General features: G+C 35.1%; 1 protein-coding gene across 3 annotated transcripts in view; it reads left to right on the top strand.

The window, feature by feature from the left end:
* Window positions 1–8,875, top strand: part of SATB2 (SATB homeobox 2) — a 419,213-nt gene that overhangs the window by 137,746 nt on the left and 272,592 nt on the right. The window lies entirely within an intron of this gene.

Genomic DNA, 8,875 nt, shown 5'->3' on the forward strand with positions numbered 1-8,875 from the left:
AGTCACAGAGTGTCTTCTTTGTATTAGTTTTCAGTCACAGAATATTGATGTTCAAAATAGTCATGAATAGTTATGAATGAACTTGTCATGCCAGAAATTTGTTTTAATTAATTAGTTTGAGTGAACATATATCATATACATATACAGGGTTGACCTTTGTGTAAAAGAACACATCATCATTGAGTCTAGATTAGTGCTTGTCTGATATGATATATTCATGTTCCTTCAATTATGTTTCAGTTGCTGGTTGCTAAGTGAGGTGAGGAGAGTTCTGAAGCAGTTGTTGTCTCACTTTAGATTTACACTCAGACAAACACACACACACACACACACACACACACACACACACACACACACACACACACACACACACACACACACACACACACATGCTGTCCCACAAACAAACATACAGTCCCACGTGCAGACATCCAACAAACTTAACAACCTGTCAAGAGACAAAGGAAATGGACATCTTGTTTTTATGATGATTCTCAATATGCTGGCATCAGAAATATCGGCTAATGTAATAAAAAAAAATCTAACTGATTCTGTCTTATTTTTTTCTTTCTTTATTTCTTCTTCTTCATTTTTCTTTTTTTATAATTAACTATTGAAAAAGTTGAAACTCACTCATTCCTTTAGTAGTTTAGGAAAAAACATTCTAGACCATTATGTTAGACACATTCGTTGGTCAAACATTCACAAGGCATGGCACTTGGTTAATTTTCCACATCATTTCTTATGGGAAAAAATATTGCCTATCCCATAACCACTTTACAATATGCACACTCCACAGAGTTCATACCCCTAAACCTGATTGAATACCTATGGAAACCGTAAACCTAAAGCTGAGCGGAACACTAATTTAAAACCAAATGCCAAACTTAACTCTAATCTGTAAACTTAAAAGCTGATCTGAACAGGAATGTTAAACCAAACCCCAAACTTAAATCTAATCCATAAACCTAAAGCTGAGTCAAAACTAATGTTATACCTAATGCCAAACTTAACTCTAATCTGTAAACTTAAAAGCCAATCTGAACACGAATGTTAAACCAAACCCCAAACTTAACTCTAATGCATAAACCTAAAGCTGAGCCGAACACTAATGTTAAACCTTCCCCCAAACTTAACTCTAATCCATAAACATAAAGTTGAGCCAAACACTAATATTAATCCAAGTCCCAGACTTAACTGTAATCCTTCCATTAACCTTAAAGGTAATCCAAACTAAAACCTGAGCCATAAAAAAATAACTGAACTTCCAACTCTAACCTTAAAGTCACTGACATGTACATTTACAACAACAACAGCATTTGACATAATGGCATTTCATTCAGTATAACATTTGGCCAAATGCAAGTTTCATTCACTGCAATCCAATTCTATCAAAGACTTGACCAAAGTCAAGTATTGATTGGGCACAATTATCCTGATAACACTATACTAGTTGAACTTTGCTTATGTTATAAATTAAAATAAAATCAGTATAATTTTATTTTCTTCCTCAGAATAGCTCATCATAGAGGGAGATAGTAGGCTCTACAAATTCTTATATTCTCTTTTATCTTTTTGTACCCATACATATAGAATGTCCAAATCAATTCATAAGTGAAATGTTTTTCGCTTGCATTGCCACTGTTTAAGCTTAACCCCAGCAATACATTTTATTGGCATGGGCTTAGGTACGTAAAAAAAAAAAACAAATTACACGTGTGCACTTCTGGCCATTGAAGGTTAAGGGATGAAAAATTGTAATGCTTGTTAAGAGCTATAGCTTGTTATTTTAGGTTGTCTTTTGTATCCCCAGACTGGCCAACATTTACGTATGGTATTCAACTACTGTTGATACGTTTACTTCGAAGACCCATGGTGAGTGTCATAGGTTAACATAATCTATGACCCTTCAAAGGTTAGGTCACATTTAGGTGCTGTGCTTTGTGCTGATAACAATTACAACCATGAAACAGCAACTCCCTGCTATGTCTTTAGCTGAATATTTGTTGCAACTGTATTATTCACTGTTTGTATATAATACATTCAAACCTAACTAGAGTGTATGCAAATTATAAAACTATTATTTTTATTCTCCTTCTCAAAATTTAAGCTTCTTAATCAAAAGCTAATTTATTATTCATAGTTTTACGCTTTAAAGGAATAAGTTGTATAAATGCCATGGATCCGGACATGGCATTGAACATGCTAGTTTACTAATGCATGCAATAGCAAAGACTTTCTTACAAGACTTGTTGACTTTTGGAGAGCAGAAATATATATTTTTTGAAGAAGTGCATATGAGAAATGACATTTGGGACATTATGTATGTGTTCTATATACTATGACAGTAAATTCACCTGTTGAAGAATTTTTCTTCAAAAGACATACAACTGTTTTAAGTGAAGTAATCTCAATTTTGACGACAATTTTTCTGAATTGTGTGTGCGTGTGTGTGTGTTTGTGGGTGTGTGTGTGTGTGTGTGTGTGTGTGTGTGTGTGTGTGTGTGTGTGTGTGTGTGTGTGTGTGTGTGTATACAAGTAGTGCTCCATCACCTGCCCATTTCTTGTACCTCACAGCACTGAGTGGAAGGAAGAATATATAAAACAATGTTTGTGTAGGGGTGGAAGCTCCCCTACAGCACTCTCAACCCTGCAGCTGTAAAACTCTGAGAGTGCTTAGCAATGGAGAAGATGAGAAACTTGCAAATAATCACTGTACCTGCTGGATGAGAAAAACTCTCAGGTGATTTTGCTGTCAATCAACAGTTGCATCACTCAGAATGAGTGGATCCATTTTTAGACACACACCTATCTATATATGTATATATATCTGTAGATCTATGTCTATCTATCTATATATCAATATCTATCTTTATATATATGTATATACACACACGAGCAGACATGCACACACACACACACACACACACACACACACACACACACACACACATATGTATAATTTATATATATATATATATATATATATATATATATATATATATATATATATACTCTTTTATTAAATGAAAATCCCACACTTTAGTTGACAAAACAGAAGGTTGACAGGTTTGCGAGATCAATAATTCACAAGGTTGGGGAATATGTCACTTTCCTGCAGACTGTGTGATTTTGGAGTTAGCATATTTAATTAGAAGGGGGTGTTGGGGGCATGCCTCCCTGCAAAAAACATTTTCCGAGGGTTGCACCTTGGAGCATGCATGTTAGGGTGTGAAATCTTTTTTTTTTCACATTTTGCAGTTGATGTTTTTAGTGTTGATTCACTTCTCTGGAGATACACACACACACACACACACACACACACACACACACACACACACACACACACACACACAGATAATGCATTTGATAGTGCTAATGTGCTCCGTACTAGAAAAACAGACAAAAATAGATTAAATAGAATAAAACAGATTAAAACTAAGTACTTGTTATTTTGTATGTGTGTATCTCCTCACAGCAAGAGGTTCTACAGGTTGATTCTTGGCATGGATGCCTTATATGCGGAGTCTCCATGTTCTCCCTGCATTCGTGTTGGTTTTCTCCAGGTGCTTGGGTTTCCTCCTACCTTCCAAAAACATGCATTTGAAGCATTTCTCCCCAGACCTCTTCTGAAAATGAGCTCTGTCCCAATTAAACTTTCCCAGTAAACAAATGTTAAGTAAATAAATTTAAATGATTAAACAAGTTATCTGTTACCAATCTACATGCATTGAGATTACCCAAAGCTGCTTTCATCTGCATGTGGTCACCTCACGATGTTTCACTTTTTCTTTTAGTTTTTTTTTCAGTTCCACTGCTTTACTGACAAAACAACGTGCAGAAACTTCAGGGTTAGGTGTTCTTTTTATATGTGTATGGTGGCTATAAGCAGTTTCTGAAATAAAGGAGCAATGTTATGCCAACACCTCATTTTGTAACCATTGCGTAAGTTGCTGACTACCTATTTGTAGTAAAACCCTCAGTAAGTGTTGTGGACAGGCATGTTGACTTTTATGTTTGCCATGCTACAACATAAAAGTGATATCCTGGAGAAAAAAATAATTCCATATATTACAATATTTGAAAATGATTGCATGCATGCACAGTTATTTAGCTAGCTGTCTACCTGCTGTCAGTGTTGCTTTGAAGGTGACTAAACAAATGGAAGTAACATGCATCACACAAACCAGGGGTTGAGCCCCACAACAAATATCTGATATGTAACAGATGTGGGATTGATTGCAGCATCTACTCTGTGTGTACTCTGCAAAAAATTCAAAATATTTAACAATCTAGTGCTTCTTTGTATTAATCCTGACCAACTGTGCATACATTTCTCCAGTGCTTCTAAGTAAAACAGAAGTAAATAAAATGTAGCCTCTCTTTTTCAAACTATGCAACTATACCTAAAAATTCTGCATTTGTTTAGCTTCTGTATTTATTATTAGGAAATCCAGGGTGATGCAGAACTAGAGATGTTGTAGATCACTGTAGCTGAAATCTGTCTTTTGAGAGTATAATTCACCACAAGCTATCACGTACAAATTAAGTTGCCATCCTAATGTTAATTAAGAGACCCAAATTAACATTTTGGAAATTGTTGGGCTTTGTTTTCCTCAGGGGTTCAATTGAAAATCTGAGTGTTACTGTTTATACTGAACAGTTTCTCAGACTGGGAGTCTATTACTAGACAGGTTTAGATGTTTTGAAACATGCCACATTTGGAGAATCGTTCCTTTTTGTTTAATGTTTTACTTAATGGAGACAAGAGTATCAATATATTTCCTTTTTAGATAAAATTATTGGAGTGACTCATTTAAAACGTAGTTTGGAAGATGGTAAAGCTGTATGTTTAATGTTTTGCCTTGACAATTTTGTTTTCAATCAATAACTATGAGATGATGTGGCACTTGTCTAATACATTCTGTTTTTCTGTTCCCATATTGGGAACACTTGTGAATTTTAATTTCTACCTTAAGAATACATTAGAGAAAATATTATTTATTGTATATAAGCCTTTTTCTTTGTAAATCTTACTTGGATCTTTTGGCGTTTGTACTGTTTTAACAAAGATTTAGTTTTTATAACTGTATATCGGTTTAATGACAGACAAAGAATAACTGGAGTACACATGCAGTAAAAATAGTACACAAGTCTGTCTTTCTGTCTGTCTGTCAGTTACTTTATATAGCTTCATTTTGAAGATCTCTGTAAGAAGCCCTTAAATACCGGAATAGGAATCTAGTTTTATTTGTAGTATGACATTCTCTGTTATACTTCGTCTCATTTCTGCTTTATGTGTTTCATTCCATGTGCATCCTCATACAAACTGTGGAAAGTTCTTGGAGAAACAGGTCTCCTTACTTTCTTCCTGAGGAATCTGTATGTGTAACAGGAAGAGACAGTTAGAACCAAACATGGAATACCTGACTGCTTCGTGTCTGGGAAAGGAATGCAACAAGATTTTATATTGTCACCTTACTGAATTAATTGATACACTGGATTTGATGAGGTCCCATTTGCAGAGATGAAAGCACTTAACCATTTATATTATGGTTTGGAATTTCTTTTAATTTTAGTTAAAAAAAATTATACTTTAGTGCATGTTGTTGTTCCTGTATCTCCATTTTGGATTGAGGATGCTTTGGCTTTCTATGATTTTGGTCCCCAACTCTACATCAGCCCAGTTCTGGTTCTGATACACTGAATATATTTTAATACAATGATCACATGTCCATTTGCAGGTACTGCCTGGGATTATGAAAAAATACTTTATTAGGTGAATCATATGCCAGAATAGAAAGTGCTGGGAGAAATTTTAACAGCCTTAAGTATGTAAGTGATGTTACTCTGGTGGCTAAGAGTGAGGGAGAGTTGAACAGTCCATTTGTGGCAGTGAAAGAAGGTTTAAAATCTGGCTTTCAGCTGAGCATCTAACAAATAAAACTATGCCATCCTACTGTACAACTGCTCTGAAAAAAGATGAGAATAAAGAGAAGCTGAAAGATCTCTGCAGATGGTGATTTCAGCCACTGAATTAAAATACTCTTGCCTTTTGGAAGGAAAGCTGTGGCAAATCTAGATAAGATTATAAAGAATCAAGACACTGCATTATAAGCCAGCAAAAGTCCCATACAGTCAAAGCTATGTTTTGCAGGATTGGACTTTTAAGTAAGGCTGTGCACCAGAAATTGAAGCTTTTGAATTGTGGTGTTGGAGAAAACATTTGAGAATTTCATGGACTGCAAGTGCGGTTTCAAGTTTTAGTTTATTTCATGTTTCATTTAAGAGTGGCAACCTGATTATTTATTAACTTTATTATTCTACTAACTGAACCCTATACTAGAAGCCATGCCAGGGACTTTGCAGTTCTGTTTAAATAGAGGAATTTACAGTAACTATGGAAAAAATCACCTTGCCAGGACCATTATTATAGTTTTACTACTTTAGTCCACAGCATAACTTCATGATGCAAACATTTGGAAATTACTTGCATTTATAGCTCTCAGTTGTGTGTGTTACTTAAGAATCAGGGATAAAGCCAAAAATGGAGGGAAAGGCTCAAAATCAGGGACAGTTTTGAAATATTTCTCTAATTCACTTAAAAAGTTAATAAAACAACAGGTTTGCATCAAGGCTTGAATATGCAAGACTGAGGAAAAAATTGCACCGAGTGTTAGTAGCACGCAGAAAAAAGACAAATAGTATAATGCCAAATGCTTTACTCCACAGATAATCATTGCTTGAGTGATTTTTAACTGTTCTAAGCAATGACTCACTTTTTAGGGAGATTTCTCCCTTCTTCAAGTTAGTGACCGTGGAGTTTGTATATATAAGTTTGGGGGGGGGGGGTGCATGGGTGCTTGTTCCCTGCAAAAAAAAAAAACAAGAAAAAGGGAGTTTTTTCTCCTCCTATTTTTCAGGCATTATTTTTCATTCTTTTGAAATATCGACTTTCAGGAAGTCAGCATTTCATAGCAGAAATGTGCACCGTTGTGCATTTCTACCAGCAATAAGAAGCATGATACTCTTATTGTCGCAAATTATTGTTTAACTATAGTCTTCAATGATTTACTAGAAAAATCAACATTTTATGAACGGCAGGAAAAAAATGAAGCAAAATCTGAGAAAGCTGAGAGCAATGGAACAGCTAGTTATTGCTGAAATGGCACTACGACATTAATGACACCTATGAAAAAAGTAGGGGAAGTTCCCCGATGCCTTGGCCAAGTTCCCCAAGAAGTATAAATAACACCTCAGGTCTCCCCTGATGAAAGGATGCCACTAGTCTAATGGGACTAACCTGATCAACAAAAGTATAAATAAATAAAATGAACAAGACAAGGATAGCACTGTGAAATTGTTACTTTTCGATGATATAATGACCAGAAATTCATGACAGAATAATTCATTTGGAGCATGACATACAACTGCCAGGTTTTTGATCCGAGTAAAATATTTGTATATGTATTTTCCGTTGAAAGATGTAGTCTCTGTAGAGAATAACTTCAACAGGAATATATAAAGCTTTTCACTGCTTTTGTTCACAGTGTAAGATTGCAAAATGAGTGCTAAAATTGTGATGCTCAACTATTAAAAACTGATGTTGTTTAGCAATGTTTACCTAAAGTTGTGGCAGCCAGATAACTTTGTCAGTGTTTAGCATTTTACTTCAATTGTGCAGGAGTGCCATTTCTGGACTACTCTGTGAATGATATAACTTGTAATATTTTTCTTGTTCACACAACAGAAAAATATGTGTTTTATTTTCTCTGTGCGTGTTCATTTTATAAACCAGATATGAACATTTGGATTAGTTTAGTTCTGAATAGAAGTCTACAAAGAATATGCTGAAGGTATAAGGATTGCTACATTAATCATGATAATAATAATAATAATAATAATACACTTTCAGGTATATTTACTCCCTTTCAAATGCATCCTTCTCTTTTGTGCAGTTTTAGTATTCTCACTTGTGCATTCAGCTATTCTTGGCTACTCTTTATGGAGGTAACATGTTTGCTGTTAAAGATGCCAGTCAAGATCATTGCTGCATCCTGAAAAATGACTCACCTCGATGCAGACATTTTGCAATGAAGCGAATATCTTGGGCAGATGTTCATTTTATACAGGGATATTCTTTGAGTCATCTATAAACCAAAAAGCAGTTAAGTGCTTAGCATTCTAGAAAACTTTTGTTAGAAGTGCAGATTTGGCGGTATCAAAAGCTTGTTTTTACAGTTACTTTTCTAATGTCTGTTCCCTTTGTGTTTGGGATAATAGCACACATGCAGGTGGGATCATTCAAAAAAAGTCTTAGACCATATTTTTTCCTGTACACTTACATGACTGTTTAACCTCTTTGATGACCAAGAATGACCAGTCTATTACAGAGGTTACAAAAAGTTGATCTCAATATATAATTATTTATTACACATCTTACCTTAAGCTTTACTGCTAACCTTTATTTTCCCTAAGTCTTGTTTCAAATCACTACCCCTGTTTTCCACATGGATCCCCTTTTGGGATTATAATGATTTTCATTAATCTGTAAGTTTACATATTTACTGCTTTCTTGATATTCAGTGTCTTTTCTGTTCAATTCTTTGTTCACTTTAGTACTCAAGTTCCTTCTGGTATATGTACTTCAGGAATCTCTGGTAATTCTCAAGTCCATAGTGATAACTCCTAGAAAGGCAAGATTTATTTTGACAATGGTTCTTCTTCTTCTTCTTCTGGCTTTTCCCAGTTAGGGGTTACCACAGTGGATCACCTGTCCGCTCATGATTGGCAGTGGAGTTTTAGAGTGTCGAGTTGCCAGCCTGGTGTCCAACCTTCCACAGAAGGCACACACATGCACGCACTCACACCTAGG

The sequence above is a fragment of the Protopterus annectens genome, chromosome 2.part0, assembly GCF_019279795.1.
Source record: "Protopterus annectens isolate FY-2018-M chromosome 2.part0, PAN1.0, whole genome shotgun sequence".
Lineage (NCBI taxonomy): Eukaryota > Metazoa > Chordata > Ceratodontiformes > Protopteridae > Protopterus > Protopterus annectens.